This window comes from Rhinopithecus roxellana, chromosome 13 (assembly GCF_007565055.1).
Source record: "Rhinopithecus roxellana isolate Shanxi Qingling chromosome 13, ASM756505v1, whole genome shotgun sequence".
In the NCBI taxonomy this organism is placed as follows: Eukaryota; Metazoa; Chordata; class Mammalia; order Primates; family Cercopithecidae; genus Rhinopithecus; species Rhinopithecus roxellana.
This window is the reverse complement of record NC_044561.1, coordinates 128,769,481-128,791,233: the sequence shown is the minus strand read 5'-3', so window position 1 is coordinate 128,791,233 and position 21,753 is coordinate 128,769,481.

The following is a 21,753-nucleotide window of genomic DNA, read 5'->3' as shown; positions in this document are numbered from 1 at the left end:
AAATAACATATTTTCAAGGTTTTAGACTGCATTGGCTTAACTCTCAAAGTACCACTTCTGTTTCTCTCTGTTCTGATCCAAACTGTTAAAGTCATTCACTTCGAACCTTGATCATCACTCTGTCCCCATCAATGTCAGTCTATGATGGGCGGTCCTACAGCTCAGGCAAGGTTTCAAAACCTCCCCAGTGTGACTCCAAGGTAAGACCACATTTGGTAGAAATAGACCTGCAAACACTGAAAAGGAAAGCCCAGTTTCATCTTATTCTTGTCTCCTCTTCCCACTGCTTCAGCTGACTTCCACAGCCTCACAGAAAATCCTTCCTTGAACACCAGTGGTCTCTCCTCTCATGTGTGAACTCTTTTTACAGTGGTTTTTGAGTGTGTGTCATTGTCAGATTCAATGCAATGTAGACCAATGTTTCCCCAACTCAGTTTTGTATACTGGTGACAGTCTGTGACCAAGTTTCTGTTAATACAAATATTCAATGAAATAAAGGAAACACAGCACACATTTTACAAGGCAAACACATTCAGTTTAAACGATGGTCTTTTATCTAGATGTTATGTTTTTCTCTATTTTGTTAAATGACTTTTCTATGTAAAGGTATTTATTATGGATGGTAGTTACATTTTGCTTTTTAATGATCTTTGCAAAATGAAAAGTTGATGACCCTATGATGGTCTATGCCCCTCTTTTCTGCGACATATCTATGGTTGAAAACAATTATCAAAAATACTGGAGACTATAAATATACATTTTTTAAAAGGCAAGCAAATCTTGCCTCGTAACAGAATGAATCTTCTGAAGTTCCATGGAAAACTAAGAAATGTTCACATATTCTTTGAGAGTTACAAAGCACATTTGCATTTTTATAGGCTCTGGGAAGTACTACTGAAAAGACATTTTTAACTTTGTGTACGATGGAATTTTCTTAATTTGCTCAATCATAGAATTCTTATATTTTCCACATTATATATTTGTTCCATAGTGCACATTTTGGGAAATGCTGTCATAAATGAAGTATGATATATTTGAGTGGAGAAAATTGTGGGAGAAAGAAATCTTGGTAAGATCAATCAGACAAACGTTTCTGGAAGTGTTGCATTTGGGACAAGATTATTTGAAAGTCACAAGGACTTGATTTGGCTCCAGAAAGAGGCCAAAGATAAAGATCAAATTAATCTATATAAGAGGCTGCAAGCAGAGATGGCAACACATCCCAGGCAGCTGATCTAAATGCGTAAAATGGGCAAGGATAAGGTATTGGGGAATGGTGGGGAGTGTGGTAAACTCTAAGCACTGCCCTGCTGCTTGTCTCAAGTGGACTGTCATCATTTGAGAAGGCAGGCATGATGCGGGTGTCATATCTTTTGGATTTTGAAGAGAAGACAGAGATCCAAAATTTTCCATGAAAGATTTCTCTATTTTTATTTTTTAATTTTTATGTATTTATTTTTTTGACACAGGGTCTCGCTCTGTCACCCCGGCTGTCACCCTGGCACAATCATAGCTCACTGTGGCCTTAACCTCCCAGACTCAAGCAATCCTCCCACCTCAGCCTCCTGAGTAGCTGGGACCACAGGCACGCATCACCATGCCAAGCTAATTTGGTTTTTACTTTAATTTTTTTTTTCAAGATGAAGTTTTGCTCTTATTGCCCAGGCTGGAGTGCAGTGGCACGATCTCGGCTCACTCCAACCTCCGCCTCCAGGATTCAAGAGACTCTCCTGCCTCAGCCTCCCGAGTAGCTGGAACTACAGGCGTCCATCACCATGCCCGGCTAATTTTTGTATTTTTAGTAGAGATGGGGTTTCACCATCTTGGCCAGGCTGATCTCAAACTCCTGACCTCGTGATCCACCCGCCTTGGCCTCCCAAAGTGCTGGAATTACAGGCATGAGCCACTGCGCCCAGCCTGTTTTCACTTTAATTTTTTAGAGACAGGGTCTCACCATGTTGCCCATGCTGGTCTCAAACTCCTGGGCTCAAGTGATCCTCCTGGCTTGGTTTCCCAAAGCACTGGTATTACAGACATGAGTGACCATGCCCAGCCAATGTCTCTATTTTTAAACATTCACAATTCAAAGCTAAAACCAAAATGTGAGCCTAATATATATGCATATGTATCAATTATAGATGTATATATGTATGTAACCATATACATATGTATATATGTATGTGCATGTATACTTATATATATGTGTGTACATATATATACACATACATATGTGTGTACATATTTTATAAATATACACATGTGTGTGTACATATTTTTATATATGTATACACATATATATTTGTAGGTGTCTCGTTTGCAACCTAGACCAAAATGTTTGTAATTTTGTGACATTTATTTGAGATATAATAATAAAATATACTAAATCAAAAATTGGGGTAACATTGGGAGTGTAAAGCAAAGTAACCATGAATGTTTAGTCGCAAGATCCAGTTAGGCCAAGATGGCATTGTTGTGAATTTTCATTCCCAAGAGGTCATATTCCCACTGCTTCCTTGTTCATTGAGAAGACAGAATGCACCTGCCTGCCGCATTCTCTTCTATTTCTCTCTTTTTGTTCTCCCCTCCGGGATCCTCTTGGCAAAGAATGGCACCCGTGTGTGCACCTGCTTCTTGTACTGCATCTTGCTGAGTATCAGCAAAAAGGCAGATTTAGTTCAGCCATCATGAAGAGCAGAGAGAGAATTCAGAAGTTTCTTATCACATCTGATCTCTGAACGGTGTGGGAATCAGCACTCAGACTGTATTTGTGCCTGAAAGTGTTAAAAAAAAATCACAACAACAACTCCTCAACTCCAAAGAGGGCACAGAACTCTCAACGTCAAATTAAATTTCACAACTTTAAAAAGTTTATCTCATAGTAGAAAAAATTACTCTCCATAATGTTACTAGGAATTATAACACTGTCATCTTTGATCGGCACCCACATCCCAGTGGATGCAAACATACACACAGTGATTTGAATTGAAAAGTTGGCTACTAAAATCACAGATCGCTACACATTTATTTGTGAGAACAACTGCTTCCAACACCTAAAAGTTATCACAGAAAGAAAAGGAGGTGGCAGCTCATGTCTGTAATCCCAGCACTTTGGGAGGCTGTGGAAGGAGGATCTCTTGAGCCTATGAGTTTAAGACCAGCCTGGGCAACATAGGGAGACCCCCCTCTCTACAAATAATAATAATAATACAATTAGCTGAGCATGGTGGTGCATGCCTATGTCCCAGCTACTTGGCAGCCTGAGGTGGAAGAATCACTTGAGCCCAGGAGCTCGAGGCTGTAGCGAGCCATGATCGCACCACCGCACTGCAGCCTGGGCAACAGAGCAAGACTGTCTCCAAAAAAAGAAAAAAGGAAAGAAAGAAGGAAGAGGAGATTTTCAGTGGACGTCAGTACTTCTTTACTGACGGTGATTTTGCTCATCCTTCTGTCCCCTACCCCTAACAATTGTCAGATATGTTTTGGTTGGAGAAGTACATGCTCTGGCATCTATTGTGTAGTGACCAGAGATGCTGCTAACCATCAATCACACAATGCACAAGGCAGTCCCCACAACAAAGACTTCTGACCCCAAATGTTGATGGTGCCATCATGGAGAAGCTGTGCTATGTGCCAAGCTAAAGAAATGCTGCTTTGCATTAGCATATCACACATGCTGAGGCTTCCTGCAAAGCTAGCAGAGGGGGTGATTTCATTGTACATCGTTCCTTGCCAAATTGGGCGACATCTTACAGAACCACTGCTGCTTTCAGGGTGGAAACAATCTTAATCTAAGTACCTTGCAGCACATTCATATGGTGGGTTATAATGTGTAGCTACTACCTGGGCCAACACTTTGTATTTCTGCTTCTCGGTACATGTGGGAATCAATGGTGTCCTCTCGAAGGACAACTGTGTGTTCTGAATTCATCTTTGAAGAGATTTAAAAAAATTATCACCAGCACCTAATACCTTACACTGGCTGCTTCTCCAGTTATTCCTGGAGTCTACTGTCAAACACAGGTTGAAGGAAACAGCAATGAGAAAGGCAGACAAATGTGGTCTTCACCCTTGTGGGTCTTCTGGTTTAGACCACAGGTCAACAAACTTTTTCTGTAAAGGGCTAGATAGTAAGTATTTTAGACTTGTGTACCACAGGGTCTCATAGTAACAACTCCTCAACTCTGCCATTGTAGCGCGAAAGCAGACACAGGTAATATGTAAGTCAATGAGTGTAGCTGTGTTCTAATAAAACTTTATTCATAAGAAACAAGCCACTAGCTAGATTTGTCCCATGAGTTGGAGCTTCCTGATCTCTGGTCTGGATTGGTGAGACAGACATTATTCAGATACATGCTTGACTAATTATATTTTCCAAACCATCTGTCTGGTATTCTGTCCCCTGGCTTTCTGCATGATAATTCCTTTGTTATATTCATATGTCAGTGTAACTGCCACCTTCTTGAAGAACTCCTCCCTCACCACCTATGAAAAATGGATCAAAAATCGTCCCTCTGATAGTTCTCTATCACACATCCTGCATTATGAGCTACATGATGCATATAACCCAAATTAACTTGTTCATATATTTGTTCAATCTTTCTTTTTATTTTATTTTTATTTTATTTTATTTTATTTTTTTTGAGACGGAGTCTCGCTCTGTCGCCCAGGCTGGAGTGCAGTGGCCGGATCTCAGCTCACTGCAAGCTCCGCCTCCCGGGTTCACGCCATTCTCCTGCCTCAGCCTCCCGAGTAGCTGGGACTACAGGCGCCCGCCAGGTCGCCCGGCTAGTTTTTTGTATTTTTAGTAGAGATGGGGTTTCACCATGTTAGCCAGGATGGTCTCGATCTCCTGACCTCGTGATCCGCCCGTCTCGGCCTCCCAAAGTGCAGGGATTACAGGCTTGAGCCACCGCGCCCGGCCTCAATCTTTCTTTTTAAATAAAAGCAGAGACCCTGTTTGTCTTTACACCTCTTGGAACCTCAGCACATTGCAGGATCCCCCCAACCCACCATAACCCACAACTGTCACACTTGCAGGCTATAAAGGAAACTTATAAGAACATTCTCAATAGTCAGACCTAACTGGTCCTGGAGAGGATCAAGTTTTATACTTGATACTAAAAATTATCACTGATGGAACTAGTAAGTCTAGTAGCTAACAGGAATTGAAGAGTATTATGCACCAGGCAATGTTCTAAACATTTTCGTGTATTAACAATTTGACGAAGAGTCAATATTATCGTTCATTTTATAGATAAGAAAAGAACTCATAAAAAACTTGCATGAGGTTACTAGTAAGTCTGGGATTAGAATCCAGAAAGTCTAATTCTTGCTCTTAGACACTGTAATATGCTGTCTCTACTGTAGCCCCCTACTCACCAAAAAATTTTAAAAAGTTAAAATCCCATAACCAGAAACCAAAAACCTGACTATACTGAAAGGGTCACATTGTCCTAGTGTATCAGAGAGAGAGCCTAGCAAAACCAGTCCATTTTCAAAATGTGAAATTTCCACCTTTGGATTGATTTTGGGAAATTAAAATTCTGAACCTACAAAAGCCTGGGGTGAAATTGGGTATGCTAGTCTTCAAGCTATCTGGAGGGGGTTGACATCCTTCTGCGTGGGGCTGCTTTCTGCAGCAGGGAGGCCAGCCCAACACACTGCAGGACTGTAATGGCGACCTTCCAGGGTGGAATGAATCCATTGAGAGTACGGCTTTACGGGGCCATGCAACAAATGCATCAAATATTTATTGCCAAGAAATATTTATTGCCAATTACATGAATGTGAAACAAGACATCATCTCTGGCCTACAGAGCTCTCAAGCAGGGAGATGGGTGAACACGAGGCTGCCTTGAGATGCGGGAAGGGAAATGCAAAAGAGGGGGATGATTCCAGGGTTTCCAGGGGGAACAGGGCTGGTGCATTTGTGTCTGCATGTGTGGCAGACAGGCGCCAGATTATGACTTTGTGAGTGACATGTGGCTTTAGGAGAAAGTGCCAGTCCTAAAGTGCCATCTGGACGAGCCCTAATGTGGTCCTGTGTAATCTTAATACTCATCATCTGATAATGACTGAGTACTTACTTGGCACTAGACACCACCCTAAATGTTTGAATATATCATCTCACTGTGTTCTCACAACAAACCCCTCAGGCAGCTACCTTTTTATTGTCATTTTCTATATGAGAAAACTAAGGTGTATAGGGGTTACATGATTTTTCCAAAGTCACATGGGAGAGCAGTGAATAGATCTTAGGCAGATTGGACTCCAGGATCCATTCTGGTAGCCACCGTTGCCAGCACAGTCATAACCTGGCTCTATCTCCATTTTCTACATGGAGAAAACAAGGCTTAAGGAAGTGCAGTGACTTCTCTGAAGATTTGAACCTGAATTTGAGCTCATGGTCTTTTTACTACTCTAAGACAGTAGTTGTGGCCCCAAATCCACTTTACCGAATATCCCTTTATGAGACCTTCAAAACAATTACCACTCTAAAAAGAGTTAATGAAAACTGATCTGGGTTTCTTGGGCTTGAGAAGGGACAGGAAGCAGATGTGAGAGACAGATTCAAAAAGACTTAAAGACCACCTGGCCATTAAGACATAGGAAAGAGCCGGGCGCGGTGGCTCAAGCCTGTAATCCCAGCACTTTGGGAGGCCGAGACGGGCGGATCACGAGGTCAGGAGATCGAGACCATCCTGGCTAACATGGTGAAACCCCGTCTCTACTAAAAATACAAAAAACTAGCCGGGTGAGGTGGTGGCGCCTGTAGTCCCAGCTACTCGGGAGGCTGAGGCAGGAGAATGGCGTGAACCCGGGAGGCAGAGCTTGCAGTGAGCTGAGATCTGGCCACTGCACTCCAGCCTGGGTGACAGAGCGAGACTCCATCTCAAAAAAAAAAAAAAATGACATAGGAAAGAGAAAAATTCTGTTGGTGGGTGCCTAGAATCTTGGAAATGCCACATTGCAGAGACAAACAAGACAAAAGGAATAGCTTGGAGAATTAAGGTAATTATATTACGTTATTATCCATCATAAATAATGTCAAGCGGGCATTTCCCTCTCAAGAATTCCCTACTAAATTCTGGGAGGTTTACTCTCTCCCAGTCACACTTCAAATATGATATTTTAAATCCAAAGACATAATATTTGATCACACACCCTAACCTTTTGTGGTGAAGACATACACTCTAAATTTTAAAAGCCTTCTTCCAGAAATATTTAAAGCTAACCATCCCATTAAATAAGTCCCGGATATCCAGACAGTATGACTGGGATAATATGGAATTATTTATAAAGATGACTTGCTCTGAGAAAATTGTTATGCTGAAGAGAGGGAAATCCCACCTTCTGTCTTTGTTCATGAACTGTGATTAAAACCAATTTATTTGAGATGTATCAAAGAGAACTAATAAGTAAAGTGGATTTGGGGCCACCCGGTTAGGTGACGGGTCTTTTGGTTGCTTTCATGTGGGATACCACCTCCGGTTACACAGCAGCACATTCTCCTCTCCTCACTGTGGAATTCTTGAATTTGGAACTGGCTCGGTTCACTTTGTATAACTGAAGCCTCTTATTTTGGGTTGCCTAATTCTTGTCGTTTATTTGCATGCAATCTTTTATCATTAAATGATGCTTGAGTGGATCAGGATAGAATCCACTTTGTTCTCTAAACTAAGAACTCTTTTTCATACGACCTTGAAAGTAGGAGGTTGGATCAACCATGCTTCTCACTGAGCTTGTAGTTAACACATGCACATATATGTTCCTGGTTTGCCAGGCCTTAGCCAGCCTGGCCCCTGTCCACCCCTCTAACTTCATCCCACTCCTCTCTCTTTTTCTCTCCAGATTCCAGCCTCAGGGACTCCCTCCATTTCCTTGAACCAATAAAATTTCTCCCTGCATATTCCATTTGGGGGACTAACATGTTCTTTCTTCTGCCTTAACCTGATTTGTTTCAATTCATTCTGTCCATGTCAGTCTAATTGTTACTTCCTCAGGGAACAACATCCTCCTCCCCCGAAACTGGACCATTTTCTTCTGTTACATGTCCTTACTCCACCAATTTCCTCTCCTCTAGATAACTGACATCAATTAAAATTAAATGTGTTTGTGCTATTATTTATTTAATGTTAATTTTTTCAAAAAGCTACAACTCCCTATAGGCAAGTCATCTAAGGTATCTTTAGTGCCTAGAAAAGTGCTTGGCACATAGCAGTTGCTCAATAAATCAAAGAATAAACTAGTGACGAATGAATGAGTAAATAAATGCTTAGTCAGTCAGTTGCCTAATCCCATTAATTATGCTCTAAGGATGTTGCAGAAAGGCAGCTCAAGGTCTTCAGAACTAAAACTCTGAACTCTGATTCTTATTCTGAGGTTTACATAAAATTTCTACATTATTTTATGCAAGTATTTCTTCTATTGCTTTTCTCAGTCTTAAAAAAGGTTTAATTTTTTGTCATTTATCTCTATTGCATAAAATCTACTCATTAAAAGCATACGATGTTACCGAAAAATTAGAAATGAAAAATGAAAATTTGTTATGGCAACATTACCCAAAGTGTGGTTTGGGAGTATGAGTTTCACTGAATATTAGAGGAAAAAATGTTCCATGATCAAGTGCAATTGGGAACCTTAAAAAAGCAAAAAGATGGCCGGGCGCGGTGGCTCAAGCCTGTAATCCCAGCACTTTGGGAGGCCGAGGTGGGCGGATCACGAGATCAGCAGATCGAGACCATCCTGGCTAACACGGTGAAACCCCGTCTCTACTAAAAAATACAAAAAATTAGCCGGGCGAGGTGGCGGGGCCTGTAGTCCCAGTTACTCGGGAGGCTGAAGCAGGAGAATGGCGTAAACCCGGGAGGCGGAGCTTGCAGTGAGCTGAGATCCGGCCACTGCACTCCAGCCTGGGCGACAGAGCGAGACTCCGTCTCAAAAAAAAAAAAAAAAAAAAAAAAAAAAAACAGCGCAAAAAGATTCTGTTTGTTTACTTTAGTGAAGGACTCCTAGAGCCTTAAATATGCTAATGAGCATTATGAAAACCAAAGAGGAGGATTTAAAATGATATGTTTTCTAAATATATTTGACCATAGAGAATCATCTGGTCATAGACCATCTTTTGGAAATACTGCTATGTGTAACAAAAGACAGGTTAATATTTCATGTTTATGCCTGCTTTGGGAGAAAGAACTGTACTGATTTTAAGAGGAACTCCGCTTATCCCACAAACCAAATTTTAGGAACTATGCTTCCTTGCACTGGCAAGCAACTTCCAATTAAACGCCAACTCTGGTTTATGGTTTAAACATCATTAATAATTGTATCATTAGAACGGAGACCTGGAGTTCTCATTGCCACACTCCACATGGAGCTCTCATTGGGAAAAGCGAAGGGCAGTCAGTTTAGGAGTATTTACAAAGTAGAATTCGTATTTTAAATGACACTATTGGTGGGAGATCTCCATAGAAGCAAGGAGTAGCAGTATTCAGATCTGGAAAACTAATCAGATTCTAAGATAGAGGCTCAAAACTGGACAGTCAAAAGAAACTTGCAGAGGTTAGCTTCTAGCAGGAGACAAATAATTCAGAAGATCAAACCAAGGCTGTGTGTTAGTTTGAATCTTGATACAAAACAAATAACTTCAAAATAGTTCAAGTCTGAAATTCAGAAGAATATGGGCTCCACCAATGTGTGCTTGTCAACCCGTAGTGAATAATATTTCTGTTATATTTAATGACTATTGGGCATGACTCATGAATTTGATGGTAAGCAGGGTAGTCTTGTGGCCTCGGGTATTTTTAAGCATCTAAGCAGAAAGGGGGAATATTTAAGGTAGAAAAAGGACATGAATTTTATAGTAAAAATAGCATGAGTGTTTGGTGGATGGAGTTTAGGTATCTCTATGGAATATAGAGTTAAACAGATTACCATATGTTTCCTTCAGGAGCATTTGAAAAATGAAGACCAAATGTGTTTTATAGAATGATGTTCTTCATAACGCAGATAGCCACTGATTTGAAGCTGCAGCTAAAATAAATATGATACCTTTTGAGTGCTATTCACAGACACTAGTGACCTATCAATTTCCCTATCTCGGGAAAAGCGAACTGGAGGATGACAGCTCACTCCCAGAAGAGTGGTTGATATATGTTAAGTGGCTGTGTCTCTGCTTCTGATTATTAATTGTGGCTAATATAGAGAAAGAAGATGTCCCCAGACTATGCAGATGCCTCTCGGAATGGGGATGTCTTCAGGCATAGTGGGAAGAGGCGCTGCGATAGTCAGAAACTCCAGATCTGGTTTCCAGTTGTGCTGATAAACCTTGAGGCCAAGCAAGCTTAAGCTTCTTAGACTGTCACATTTCAGGCCCTGGGAGGGTCCTACCAATGTGTTGTCATGGTTATATGTATCTCTGAAATCTGTAAAGCATAATGTTTTAGGCACCACTGGTTAAGATGCTATCTTTTCCCACTCCTACTTCCCCTCCACTATACTTCTCTTCGAATTAGACGGCATTAGAATGGCCACTGGCATTTTAAGATCAAGTTACTGGAAAGGTGAGTTGAGGATAGGTTTATACGGGGAGCAGCAGGATATATACATGTGGTGGTCCATCACTTTGATTTATGGTTAAGGTACTGCTAGTATCCTGGTATAGGAATGACTTCTAGGAACACTCGTGTACCCACTAGGCCTATGAACCCAATGCTGCGGTGGGCAGGTGCAGGGCCAATGGCAGCACAGCAATATAAACATATCCTAAGGTGTCTGTACTGTCAATGAGAAGTAGAGGAGAAAACGAGTTTGGCATAAAAGGAGCAGAAAGCTAACCTGCTGAAAATTCTTCTAAAGATCAGATGTGTGTGCCCTTGTAAGTGGCGGATTTGATTCTCATCAACACTTAGTTAAACTGGAAGTTCTCTTCTCTCTAGAGTATACTCATTAATGCAGCATGCACAATTATAAAGGTACCACATATTATTTTTCTTTTTTGATGGAAATTTAAGAAATTATCATAATTCCACTGTTTAAATTTCTTGCTGATTTGACATAGAATACTAACATAGATGAAGAGAACATAAAACTCATAATACACCATTAAGTAAGTGTATAAGTGACAAACTGGTAACTGGGGATCCTTAATTCAAAGAGTATTTAAGATTAGTCACTACACAAAAAAGCCTGAAATTTCCCTGAAATTCTGCAGCTCACGTATGAAAGAAATTTGATAGAGGCTTTCCCAAATTTGACAATTCTAAAAATGTCTATGACATTACCAATAATGTGTTATGGAGTTCACATAAATATTTGTAAACTATCAATAGTAGAAAAGGTTTTGATCAACCATGCTAGGGGAAAAGACTAGAATTTTTTTTTTATTTTCTCTATAGAAAATATTTTATAAAATCTTTGTCACGAAGAGGTGATCAAAGAGTATAAAACAAAAAATGTCAGAAAAATGTTTTAGAGATGTCAGGCAGTTAATAAAATATGAAGTTATTTTTCTAGATTTTGTGATGTTTGTGGTTTGTTGGCTTTTTAAAATTTGTGATTTGTCTTGATTTATTTTCTCATTTCAAATAAATATTCACTTTCTTATCTAATTTTGTATCCATAATTTTGATTCCTTTTTTAAAGGAGAATCCAAATTGAATAAGGTTTAGAATCAACAAAAGCTGAATCTTACCCTGCAGCTCTGTGACACTGAACGCTTCATCTGTGTTGGCCTCTGTTCTCTTATCTGTAAAATGGGGAGGTAATAACACCAGCAGGGTGATTGGGAAGAGAACACTACAAGCATAAATCACCAGAAAGGACTTGTATACCGACATTTTAATGCAAATATGTAGACTCTATGTAGAGTCTACAAAGGCTCTGGACTATACTGAAGGTGTCACGTACCCCTTTATCCTCAATTATGCTGCTCAACATCAAGGTAGAACTTGCTAACCCATCCATATGAGTCTTTCTGCATTGGCCACCAGAGGGTCACCTTTCCTACTTGGTAGTCATCTGGAAGTTCTCCATCCTTCTTCATCTTGTCCCATTTTGCATTTTTCTAAAAACAGAAGACAGGAGGGAGCCTGAAGTCACACCCCTGCTGCTTCTGTGTTTTCTTCTGGAAAGCAGTCATGGAAAACTGGGGTTCCCATGGCCATGTTAAAAGCGATCCCAGTATCCAGATTCTGGTTTGTGGTGTGAAAGGTAGAGTACCCAGCATCTTTCTTTTTGGCAGTTACAAATGTTGCAGGCACAAAGTGGCTCTGGGGTCAGCCACTGTGGAAGCAGCTTCTTAATCCTGAATCAGGAAGTGTTCTTGAGGCCATAGTGTTGCAGTGGCAGCTTTCTGGTCCACCTTATTTCTGATGTTTGCAGAGCTCACAGTTTCCTAGTGGGCCATTTCTGCCATGCTTTTCCAGTCACTCCTAGAGGTGATTTTTCAGGCCTTCCAGCAATGATCAGGTGCCCCAGTACATTAAATATTCTCTGCATCCAAATCTTACTGATGCAGGAGGATAGGCTGATAGTTCTGAAGCAGCTACAAGGGAACTTCCCCTACCATGTTGCAAAGTGAAGATAATCAGAAAGTTAATTCCATTCAAACTTGGAGAATCAGGAAGTGGCAGGATAACTGATAGGAATTTGCATTTTGTGGTGAGGACAGAGCAGCTTTAACTTTCATGATCAAGACTAAACGAGGACATATCACTGGATACAAGTACAGAAAGCAATGGTGACCAGTGACCAGAACCCCAATCTCTAGAATGTAAGACTCAACCTCAAGTAAAGGGGGTTTGGGAGACTCCAAATTAATTTTATGCCACCTGATTAAAAAAATGACAATGAAGTTTGTAGACAGAAAAGTAAATGTGTCTTTTTGCACCTTAAGCATTTGGATTAAGATCAAACCTACTACTGAATAGAAGCCACCAATAGGAGTGTTTGCAGGTGCCAGCCACAGGGCTTCTCAGGCTTTAATGCACTTATTCCACTTACTCTTCACACCAGTCCAAGAAGGTGCATTTGATACATGGACGAAAGGGAGGCTCAGAAAAAGTAAGTTACCTGACTGTCCACCTCAAGGGGGCGCCAATCAGAATTCAGGTTTAGGATTTGCATAGGGGGAGCATTACAAGTGGATAACGAATTACGAGAAAAAGACAAAGATTTGGAATAAGAGGGAGGGCTGACTGATTCTTGAACAGTCATATGCAGCATGAGTCTGTTGCATGGAAAAGGGAGGGAAACTCTAAGAGAATCCAAAAGTGACAAGAGACTCATGTATCTTTTCTAAGTGAATATGGGATCATCCTCTTCTCTATTCCCCTAGGTCATAATGGCTGCTGTGCCAAACCCTTTGCTCCCATCTCCACCCATATTAGTCTGTTTTCACGCTGGTGATAAAGACATACCCGAGACTGGGCAATTTATAAAGAAAAAAAGGTTTAATAGACTCAAAATTCTATGTGGCTGGGGAGGCCTCACAATCGTGGTGGAAGGCAAAAGGCACGTCTTACATGGCAGCAGACAAGAGAGAATGAAAGCCAAGTGAAAGGGGTTTCCCCTTTTAAAACCATCAGATCTCATGAGACTCCTTCACTGCCAGGAGAACACCACCACGTGGGAACAATGGGAGTTACAATTCAAGATGAGATTCGGGTAGGGACAGGGCCAAACCATATCACCTCCTAGGTAGGTGCTCTGAACAGCCCACAGCAGATTGGGTTGTCTAAAATCAAATAGGCCAAGCTCACATTCACTTATTTTGGTCTTAATAGTGGGCTCAGAGAGACGCTCCCCACCTCAATTGTAGTGGAGAAAAACGGGGCATTTTCCCTGGTCATGAACCACAAACAGATGCATAGGAAGATGTCTCCCTCCAAGTGGGGTCCAGATGGCCACTGCACTACTATGGGTCAAGAAACACAAGAAGCAGGCCAAAGGTGAGGGTCACTCCCAGCATCCTTCCCAGTTCTGAGTCAGGTGCAGGCCAGGCACTTGCATGGGAGGCTGCCTCTGCCCTTGTTGGCTTCTTGGCTCTCTCCTTCACCAGCTTACTCACACCCTGGCTCCTTTACTCCGCTTTGCACTTACTGTCTTAAAGCACTGTGGTTAAGACAGTGAGCTCCTGGATTTGCATCCTGGTTCAAACACTTATTAGTGACACATCTCTTGGTCAAAGATTTCACCTCTCCCTATCTGTAAAATGGGATGGTTTTTGCTCACATGGCTATTGTAACGATTCCATGAGTTAAAACTGGTCAAGTGCTTAAAACAGTGCCTGGAATATAGCAGATGCACATGAAATCTTGGGATGTTTCCCTCATTTATTTTAGAACCATACGTTCCCAAGCCTCACTCACTGACATACCAATTTCATGATTTTTGCCACATTCAAGTACCTTGTGTAATAGTACAGTATTTGTTTACTACTTTATTTAACTCAAGTTGTTGTAAGTAATCATATTAAGGATAGAAAGGATTTAATATGTGAGTTTATTTTTTTCCAACATCTATTTCTTCATTCCTTAGAGACTAAAATTTAAAAGTTAAGTTATCTTAGGCATATACCATCAATGGGATTGGAGCTACACTTTAGGAAAAACTTGTGTGAGTAATTGTTTTCACACTTACTTTTGCTTATGTTATTACTAGTTTATTAATTTACTGATTTCTCCAGTCATTCAACTACTCATTGGGTCACTAACTAATAAAAACACTTTTCAGAGTCATTTACTGAGGACCCAATGGCTTATGTCCTGTGATGGATGGAAGCTGGAGGCTTGCAAATAACCAACCAGGTAAGTCCTTTTCCTGGGGTGCCCAATGGGAGAATAAGCCACACAAACAAGCAATTATATCAGGAAGTTAGGTTTGGTAGAAGATTTGGGAGCCTAGGGGGAGGAAGACTATTCCTGTCGCCTAGGGGAGTCTATGCTCCTGTAGTCAAACGATTCTCCAGGGCATACACTCAGCCCTTCCCTCTTCATGATGCAATCATCCCGGGTTGTTGCCAAGTGGTGTGAATGTTCATGAGGAAACTCTTCTCTGTTGAGTTAAATGATGGAGACAGCACTAGGAAAGGATTCTGCCCAAAATGAAGATGCTTCATGCAGTCTTTCCTTCATCGCTTCCTTTCAATACATATTTACTGAGTAGCTATTGTGTGCCTGACACTCATAATCCAGTCTCTGCCCTCATGGAGATTAAAATCTACTGTGGCAGCCAGGTATTATTGTACAAGCAATCATACAAAGAGTAATTTGCTTATAATGGTGAGTGTTGCCAGGAGAACATCTATAGTGTTATGAGAGCATGTAGAAAGCTCCGATTAGATTAGGGAGTTAAGGCTGTCAACTCTGAGAAGGTAAAATTGAAGGAAAGACCCAAAGAATGAGAAGGAATTTGCCAAGATGTGTGGGTGGTGGTGATATAGTTGGGAAAAGCAATGTTACAGGCAGAGACATGTCAGCATGCAGAAGGGCTGGACATAGGATGGGCTTGGCAGCTTGGAGGAACACAGTTTTGACAGATATTAGGAAAAGATCTAGACAGTGGGATACAGAAGATGAAGCTGGGGAAAGATGGTGTTCACGATCACCTGGGACTTTGCAGGCAATGTATTGTCTACCTTTATCCTAAGTGCAATGGGAAAAAAAATGTGAAGATTTTAGGCAGGGGAGTTTCCCAACTAGATTTACATTGGGGAACTCTCACTCTGACTGCATCATGGAGAATGAACTGGGAAGGGGCATGAACTTGAGCTGAATGCTCAAGCCAAGGGTAGGAAAAGTGCAGAAGAGGGCTGATGAAAGTGACGAAACAGAGGACAAAAATATTCTGAATGGATCCTGTGAATTAATTGCCAAGGTGATCCCCCCGAGACCAAGCAGGAAGAGGACACTGAGAAAACCAATGTCACAGTCATATTTAGAGTTTCCTTTGAAGCTCACACTCTGGAAAAAGTATGGGCTCTGGAGCAAAGCAGGCTGAGGTTCGTATCCTGCCTTTATTTCTTTTTAATTTTTGTGGGTACATAGTAGGTATATATATTTATGGGGTATTGTCTGTATTTCTTTTGCAGCTTGACCTTAACCTCTGAATTTGCTCCCATTTCTTCATTAGATAACAGCACTGCCCTCATGGCATCACCGTAAGCCTTGAATAGAGTCCACAGAAATTCTGGCACATAGTAGGTGCTTACTAAAGTGCAGTATAGAAGTAGGATTGTGTTGTGTTCTTTTTCTCCCTAGATGCCGCAGGGAACCAAGCGTTCTCATCAGTTTTACAGTGTATTCTAGAGAAACAGCTATACTGTAAAAATATTCTTTCTGATATGCTGCACATTATAGCAAATGGCATTATTCATGGATGTGTCAAAGCCATAAAATAGGAGATTTTGAGAAGATCACAGCTGTGAATGATTAATATTTTCATCCCAAGATGCCACAGAGGTACCAAGGCTATGTTAATTATTACATGCCTGAGCCTCGTACTGTGGGCTTCCTCCCCAAGTGCCTGTTAATTTGCTCATATGCTGTGCAGCTGATGGGCCTAGAAGACTCTCCACTCAGAACACACAGTGGATCTCTGGCAGTTCCTTATGTCCCTAATAACTGCTTTATATTTCTGTGGAAGAAAAAAAAATGAACAATCTCCAATCCAGCAACAATGATGGGGTTTAAGCAGAAGAGAAATGCTAGTAGAGAAATGTTTTATCAAAGACAGCTTCAAGCTTTTCTTTGTGTTTACAATTTATTTATCCATTTATTAATATTCTTCTGAACATTTTGGATGCTGCATTGCAATCATGAATATCTGTACTATCATCTTTTGAATTATTTTTCATCTTTACTAAATTTTAAATTTCTCTGAATTATTTCCTTCGTAATATTTAAATGTATTTTTACATGTATCAATTGTTTTCTTTAACAAATACCTGCCTCTCAGATGTGAGGAAAGCAACTCCATCTCTAGGAATATTTGTGTAAGTTTCAGTGTTGTGTGTCTTTATTTTTGAGGAGGTTTATTTCATATATTCACCTTCTAAAACCACTTTGTAAAACATAGGTGGACTTTTTTTTTTTTTTTTAAAGCAAGGACCAAGAGCTGAGTCCTCGTCCTCGAGGTAAATTTGTAAATTTCTCTAAACCCTAGTGTGCTCTTATACACTGAGCCAATTCCTTCTGCAATTTCCGTAAATCTCTCTATTCATACGATTTCACTAGGATCAGTCTCTGTTGAAAAATCTAGTTTAAGCTGCCTGGCAGTCTGAAAAGAGGAAGATCTATTAATTTAATCATTTGTATGAATCATGTCTAAATGATCTCAGCAGAGAAAATGTGTTAGCCATTTAAATCCCATCATTACATATTATATAATAATTACTGCTAATTCTAGTTTGGATGGGCCACAATTTGGCTTTCCATTCCCTAAATGTGGAGGGTAGGATGACCTCACCGAATTCAGCCTCTGCAGCTTCTAGGCTTTCTCTTGCCTTCCTCGTTACGAACTTAATAGCCACATTCAGCTCCAAGCGTCCAGTCCCCGTAAAGTCTGTTTTGTGCTCATAATTAGTATTCATTTTGTGATCACGGAGTTCACCCTCAGCACAGAACGGAGCCTAATGTTAATCACTACTGTGTCTCCCTCCCTTTGACTCTGATCTGTCAGCATCGTGTGGCTTGTCCCATACCTAATTTTTTGCCCTTACCAGCCAACAAGCACCTCCACATCGCGCAGTGTCAGAATTAGAAACTTTTGACAGATCTGTAATCATGCGGTTCTCATCAACTCTATGCATGCTAGTCATTTCATTTCCACATTCGAACAGTTAATATGCCTTAATTTCTCTCACTTTGTGAATATTTAATTCCTCCCTTTTCAACATCATTTTTAGGTTGTGTGAATCATTTTCAAAGCCTTTGCTCTGCTCCCGCACGATCATCTGCATATTTTATGAAATGGCACCGTTGAGTCTCGGAGGGCCCTTGATAAAAATGGAACTGGCAGCCTGCTCATTAGCTGTTTACCTGGAGCTGTATGAGCCCCCGATAATGGCGAGCTCCCATTTGGATTCGAATTAGGATTCTCTGACGAATCACCACCAGCAGCTTTCTCCAGGACGTCCGCTCCTCTTCCGGTGCCCTTCTCTCCCCATTGCAGAGAGTTTCCAGCAAACTTGCTTTGGGGGCTGTCCTAGGGAACGCTACACCCTGGCATCTGAGGCAGTTTAATTTTTGAAGCGGAGACACAGAAGCTTTAGCAAATTAGCACCTCTAAGGATGGCAAAATTCCCCTGAAAGGGCACAGTCTGAAGGTCTGGTTTGTTGACCTTCCGGAGCTTTACAGATGCCAGAAACCAATTCCCTGCTATAACGAGGTGACCAGTTGTCCCACTTTGCCTGGGACTACAGATTCCCAGAGCATGAAACTTAGCATTTTGAAATCAGGAGAGTTCCAGACAGTTGAAGATGAGTTGGTCACCTTCGCTATAACTCACTTGAGAGCTTGTATCATGTTCTCAGCCTCTGAAGTAGATGGGAAGATCTTCAGTGGCTTTTACAGACGGGCTGAACCACTTCCGTGATTTACCAGGAGGACTAGAGAAGAGCACAGGCATAGCCCTGTGGTCTTACAAGGTTGACTTGAAAACCAGAACTGTTTTGATGGACTTTGAGCTTGCACTTAAAAATCAGGAAATTCGTATGTAAAAATGCAAGATTTCTGTCTCTCTTTGAAAACCAAAGACATGGCTCTGCGATGTGCCCTTCTTTTTGGAAATGATTGATCAACTGGAGCCAAACAGGGACTGTCCCTTCAGATGGGGCATCTGCTTTCTGGTTTTATAACTCTCCCTTTATTACCCCCAGCTGGATCCATTCATTCTGTGTACCTATGTGGTTTCTGTTTGCATCTGATTTTGTGCTTCTGGATAGAAGTTGAGAGTACTGGCTTTGCAGTAAGATGCAAGTCTCAATTCTGTTATCTTTTAGCTGCCTGACCTTGGCTAAGATAAGCAAACACACTGGGTCTCAGTTCTGTCACCTGTAACTTGAGAATAAAAGTACACTAGTATAGCAATATCTTATTATAAATATTAAATTAAGTAAGATATATACATTGAAGAAATGCATATAAACGGCTTAGAATGGGCCTGGATAGTAAGCATTCATTAAAAGTGTTCGGTTTTTTTCTTTTTCTTATTTTATTATTATTGGTTTTATGGAAAAATAAACTGAAACCCAGAATTCCCTGGTGAACTATTTAATATATAAATAGAAGCTATGTGAACACAAATAATAAAAGAATATGACTGGCATTAAAATATTTTGTATTTTATAATGTATCTTAGAACCAAATATTGAGGTATACCCAAAGCAATTCCAGGTGACCACCTGTGTAATTAATGAGGCAATTGACAATGCTACAGGAAACAAAACATTCCATTCTTGATGTATGGATAATCTTGTCTTCCTTTTTGCATTAGTAAATCCTCCAACACCTTTTTGAATTCCAGAAACCTATCTTTTTGTACGAAGTGAATTCCTTTGTAGTAGAATCTGTTTCCTTAAGATTTCCTCTTGCTGAAATGATTTTATCCTATAGCAGCCTTGTGTTACTGGGGATTTTGTTGCCAGGCAAAAGTGATATACTATTAATACCTTGGATTTACACAGCAATTGTTCTTTTGAATAGTTCAAAGGTACTAGATGATTCTCAAAGATATGGTATTTGATATTAATGAGGAAGATGTTATAACACAGGAAGCAATTACTATTTTTTTTTCTAATGTTTCCCCTTTCCCTTTTAAAACAGAGTGCTGTAACACTACATACTCAGAGTTTTTCTAAGGAGCTATTTGGGAAGCGCTATTGTTGGGTGAAAAGTATTTTTGATTCTGGGTCATTGAAACCTGGATTTGAATCTCTGGTCCCTGATGCTCTCTGGGCCTGGCACCCACAAAATGCTGAGTTTTGAAGAGAGTTGAATAAGGGGACTATGTACAACGCTGTGGACAGGATATAGGGAACATGCCAGGAATAGTGGAGCACCAGAGGGGTGGTAACAGGGGGCTCTTTCACTACCTTTACATCTGAAGGGGCAAGAGGAAGGAGAGATAACCAGACTTAGGAGACAGAGTGCTGTGTGGAGAGGGCTGCCCTGTCACAAGAGGGTCCCAGTTGACTTGTTATGACCCCTTGGGGTGGGACCAAGGGGGAAAAACATGGTGAGATCACACTGTCCTTCTTCCTTCTAACTTCCTGGCAGAATTCCCCATTGGTCAAACCCAACCAGAAGCTTCAGAAAAAGGAACATAATCTTTTTGGGAGTTTGTACTGCTTACCCTCCTAGGGCACAGAGAGCATGCAGACAGTACAGGAGGAAACGGAACCAACCCAAAGTCACCAGATGTCTCTGAACAAGTTGTTCAACTTCTCTGAGACTCTCTCAGACTGAGTTTATTTCTTAATAAATAAAGCTACATAATACCTACCTCAGAGTGTTATGAGAGAATGAAATGAGATAATACATACATTATCTGGCACAGTCCCCTGGCACATAGTAGGTCTTTCCGAGAAGGATGAAACAGATCAGTGCTTTGCCCAGGCCATTTCATCAAGGCAACATGAGTTGAGAAAGGCTTGGGTGCTAGAAGTTTTGTGAAAATGTTTGAGCTCTGAAGATTCAAGTCATGATTTCAAAATATAAAATTAGACTCAACAATAGTCAAATCCCTAATTGATTTTATATGAAGTATGATCATATGTCAGTGAATCTAACTGTAACCTACTCTTACTTGGTTCTATGTCACTAAAAAGTGGAATGTATTTGCTGTTATGCTGGCACTTATAAAGTTTTTAGTTCATTTGTTTCACATACTGGCTTTCCTGTGGAGGGTTATGTTTAAAAGCTCTCTGTCAATTGCCATCTTAATGTTGTTGAGTGAATAAAATAGCCTAGCTCTAGCTAGATGGAATATGAGAGAAAATATAGACTCAGCAAGAAATTTTTTTAAAACTTGTGATCTGTAGGTCATACTCAGTCTTATGATCCTTTCACATGTAAATTTAAATTTTTTAAAGTATTGGTAATTTAAAAATTATAACTCAAAGTGTCTTAAAAAGAAATCAACCTACTATACTTCATTGATTGCATAAAAATACTTTTTCTTTCTATATTTTAACTTCTCAGAAATTAAGATGCATCTTAAGCAATGATATCTTAGACTTGATGAGATACAGTGGTGACTAGCATTAAAACATCATGAGATTTCATGTAGAAACTGATATTTCCAGTTTTAAAAAGCTGGATGATCTCTCAGCCTTGGACCTGGCACTCATACAGCCCCTGTGGTGGAGGGGCCTAGCTCTGCGCTCTTGAAAGAGGAAGATGGCGCTCAGAGTCACCTCATCCATACCCATGCCTTCTTCCGCTTTTGGAATTTGAGGAACCTCATCTACCAGCCTCCACCTTGGGCTCTGGACCTGTAAGAAGCCCTTATAGGAAGGAATAGAGGTGCATGGGCTGATTTTAACATTACAGACCACTAATGGGCATTTTACCTAGGGTAAATCAACAAATCAAGTGTTGGTTCGCTTGAGTGTAATAATAATGGTTCTCTCCTAATCAGAAAGTTCTGATTAGCAGTTGGAGAGCAAATAGAAATAGCAATAAAATAAGAGGTGAGGAGCATTAGGTCCATCATGTAGTAAATGGAGTGTGACAGATAGGCACGAATCTCTC